This window comes from Danio rerio, chromosome 6, assembly GCF_049306965.1.
Source record: "Danio rerio strain Tuebingen ecotype United States chromosome 6, GRCz12tu, whole genome shotgun sequence".
Taxonomy (NCBI): Eukaryota; Metazoa; Chordata; class Actinopteri; order Cypriniformes; family Danionidae; genus Danio; species Danio rerio.
This window is the reverse complement of record NC_133181.1, coordinates 29,554,735-29,559,264: the sequence shown is the minus strand read 5'-3', so window position 1 is coordinate 29,559,264 and position 4,530 is coordinate 29,554,735.

Genomic DNA, 4,530 nt, shown 5'->3' with positions numbered 1-4,530 from the left:
AAGGCGGAGATAAAGAAGCGCGGTTACTGCTTCACAGTCCGCCTCTTTAGAAGTGCCACTGTTTAGACAGCAGTGCACAGTAGAGAATCTGAGGAATGTAGGAACAAACATACCAAAGAACGAGAAAATATCTATCTATCTATCTATCTATCTATCTATCTATCTATCTATCTATCTATCTATCTATCTATCTATCTATCTATCTATCTATCTATCTATCTATCTATCTATCTATCTATCTATCTATCTATCTATCTATCTATCTATCTAACTATCTATCTATCTATCTATCTATCTATCTATCTATCTATCTATCTATCTATCTATCTATCTATCTATCTATCATAATAATAAGATTCAGTTATTCAATTTTCAAAAATTACTATCATAGCCTTGCATGTTTTTGTTGTGTAATTTGTTTATATTACTATAATTGTTATTTTACCATAGTGACTACTGAATTACCAAAGATTAATAAAATTAAAAAACACTACAGTATATTATAAATAAAAACAACCCTCAGTGGTGACAGGTGACCTTGGTATAAATGGGATAATCCAGAGCTTACAGTGCATTATATGATTTGAACACACTCCATGAGGGCAATCATTCTCCATTGTGCATTAAAATCATTCAGTCTGCTGCATATATAGCTACATTTATATATAGCCTTGATGAACATCTTAAACCTTTACTGGTTTTAGCTCATATACCAGTCTGATCTGACTGGTATGTTGGTTTGTTTAAAGTGGTACTGTAAATCCATCCCTCTGTCTGCACTGCAAAAAGGTTGCCTTAAAATTTTAAGCTGAATCAAATTAACCTTACGAGTCCATTGAACTTATATTGTTAAACTGACTTTAAAGAGCTAGCGTACCTTGTAACAATAAGTTAGAACAGTTAACTTAGTTCAATAAGTCACAATGACCTAAAACATAAAGAGTTCAGATGCAAAAACCTTTAAGTTCCATCTGAAATTTCCATCTAAATGAGCATTTTTCTCAGACTCCTATGATTATGTTAAGTTATTTCATTTTATAAGAACTTTAAAAGAGTGTATTTTTTGCAATAAACTTTAAATAACTGAACCTACACACAGGAGTCTGATGAAATGGCTAATTTTGAAGGAAATTTGAAGGAAATTTTCAATGATTTTTAGAAGTTTTTGCAACTGAACTGTTCATATGCTGTCAGGGCTTGATCATATAATTGTTTACAGTGTGGGAACGTACAGTAGCAATATTACAAAATCCCATACATTATGCTTTTTCTTTGTTTTTGTTGTTGTCAGTTCCATAAATCCATGTCATTATAATTTATAGTAATTGCAGAATGTGTCTATTTTACAAAATAATGTGCAACGTCTACAACAAGCTGGGTTTTTAAAGGTATTGTTTACAAGAAATTTAAATTCTGTGGTGGATTGTTCCAGAGGAGTTTACTTTAACTGACTTTATAAATCTGGGAAAATGCTCACATTTGATGGCGTCTGGTACTTTGGAGAGGTCTTTTATTCATGGATGAATCCCAATTTTTACAGTGAAGAGATAACATGCAGTGTGCATGGTGTAGGTCGGGTGAGTGGTTTGTTGATGTTAATTTTTTTGTGAATCAAGTAGCCCCTGGTGGTGGTTGGGTTATGGTATGGGATGGTGTATGTTTTGCACAACAAACACAGCTGCAGCGTATTATTGATGGCAATTTGAATGGTCAAAAATACAACCAGATCCTGAGGCCCATTGTTGAGCTATTTATATTGCATGGTCCCATGTTGCAAGGATCTGTACACAATTCCAACAAGCTGAAAGCATCCCAGTTCTTGCATGGCCAGCATACTCATCGTATATTGTTCATAATTGGGTGACATGCTCATATGTAACGTTTACTACATTAACTGTGTTCCAGTTTCTGCCAATATCCAGCAACTTCATACAACCATTGAAGAGGAGTGGACCAACATGAGGCCATCAACAACCTGATCAACTCTATTCAAAGAAAATGCATGAGACCAATGGTTGTAAAATCAGATCCTGACTTATTTTCTGATTTAAACAAATGTCCCAACAATATTCGAGGGAAATAGGCCTAACATTAAACAATCATAGTTGCATTTACACTTTGTTTCTAACAAGAACTGTTTGTGCATATGTTTGTGAAAGTTATTTGATTGTACAAAGTTGTTGAACAAAAATAGGCAACATATACCAGTCCCACACCATCTGTGGTAAAAGTTGTCTTACAAGTCTTGACAGTTTCAACTGAAAAGAATCACCCACCCAGCTGACAAAACGGCTTTCCCGAAGAAACATGTAAAACCAAGAGCTGTTCTGACATGTCTAGTAATTCCTTGTAACCAGGAATACGCTAACAAATAAGGTCTCCTTCAAATGCTGAATAACTGATAATGGAGTACAATAAATAGACACTTTGAAGCACAAAACAGAGAACTTCCTTAGACAGACAGAAAAAGTAAAAAGATCAACAAGCACTTCTGTTCAACAAAGAAACAAAAGGAGAAAGTTGAAGTTTATCTTTAGCCGCACACAGTGAAAGAGTTCCTGTTTTCATATCACACTTGACGTTTCTTCTGTATCCCATTTTAAAAACTAAACCGATTATAAAGTCTGTTATAAACCGCTTGTGACAGTTTATCTTGTCAAAATAACAGATGGAGGCTAATAACACTTATCGCATCATTGGGACATGGGGTTTATATTCAATTCCAGTGAATATGGGACAATAATGTGGAAACATGTCACCATGCAAGTAAATATTTCTGAGGAATAATAATTGAAAGTATGCCATTCTGCAAGCAGTTTTCTTCTGAACACTTACCTGCCCCTGCATGCCCAATCACACGTCCTCACATCATGTAGTTTCTTCATTGTAAGTTCCTTCCCTCAAAATACCTGTTTAAAATATCAATACAATCTTGTAAGTTAAAAAACTCTAATGGCTCCTGGTTTAAATTAACTGTATTAGATGAATTTACCTTGACTTGATTACAACATTTTTTGTACAACACTGCTCTCTAGCGGGAAAAGGAAGAAACTACGCAAAATGCCAATTTGACATACTTTATTATAGAGATTTATTTTTTTTCAAATATGTAAGTCAGTCCCGAAGCCAGCCTGGTGAAAGTGGTGGGACTTTTTTCTCAAAAAATAGAATTTTTTTTCTCAAAAAATAGACTTTTTTTGCAGATATTCACCTCATTTTCTGTTTAACTATGAGGTTAAAACATTCAATTTCTTGACATTTTAAGCACAATTTATAGCTAGATAAGCTTGTTGGATGGTCACTATAATTACACTTTTTGATGTACCAAAAATATTTCCTATAGATTAAAATCCAAATTTATTGCATCATATATCATTTGAAAAATGGTAGCCTATAGGGAAATAACAAACTGGCCAAAACATTCCACTTTCCTCAGTCAGAATTTGGCCATTTGAATAATAAAAAAGTAAAACATCAGATTCTGCGCGGTCTTAAAACGTTTCATGGGTTATTTCCACAATTAATGCTGGCATAGTTAAATAAGATAAACTAGCTCATCTATGGGGCAAATTTTGGACCTTTGTCAGTGGTCTTTCAAACCACCCAACCCCCCCATCCCCCCACCCCCGTGGCTATGGGCCTGTAAGTTATCATTGTAAGAAAAAGGAAATGTATAAATCAAAAGGTGAAAGTGATCTAGTATTAATGTAATAAGAGGTTTACAAATGGGGTCCTGACTCCCCCTTGGGCACTGTAAGGGCAGAGAAAAACAAAAATTACAGAAAATTACACACAAAATTCACTACAGTAAAATCCAACATTTTATGAATATAAATAAACGAATTAGTATAAAGAACACAAATACATAGTATAAAATAAATTATACAAAAGAGGATTAATGGAGGGGCATTCACTGCATAAAACACATGCTGGATAAGTTAGCGATTCATTCCGCTGTGGCGACCCCTGATGAATAAAGGGACTAAGCTGAAGAAAAATAATTGAAGCAATAAAAGTTTTATACAGAGAAATATAGACCTATTTATAATGTTAATTTTAATTACACTTTTACAGTATAAATTGAGTTTTTACTAAAAAAAACTGTAAAACATTGCATTTTCCAGATCTGAGAATAAAAGATTAAAACCTCTGCTTAACAAATAATCCCTTACAAATTATAAAATAAATTGTATGATCTGGAAGTTGTTCTCTTAATTCAGATGGCTAAATTTATTAACTGGAATAAACTGGAGACTATGATTTAATAATTTAGTGAACGAACCATTTTAGGCAAAAGTGTAGACTTATTGAACATGTTGTAGGCTGCTTCTAGCCTTGTTGACGACTCACAAACAATATGTCATAAAACAAGTGATGTGCTTAATTTTCAATTCAATTTGAAACAATTCTGACACTGAAGCTGAATTAGAAAAAGGGGTCTGACTGCAGACTTGGTGCAGATGCAATCTGAGCTGTATCCAATGCTTTTTTTCATCCAATGCCTTTCACGGTGACGTCACAAGCTGCATT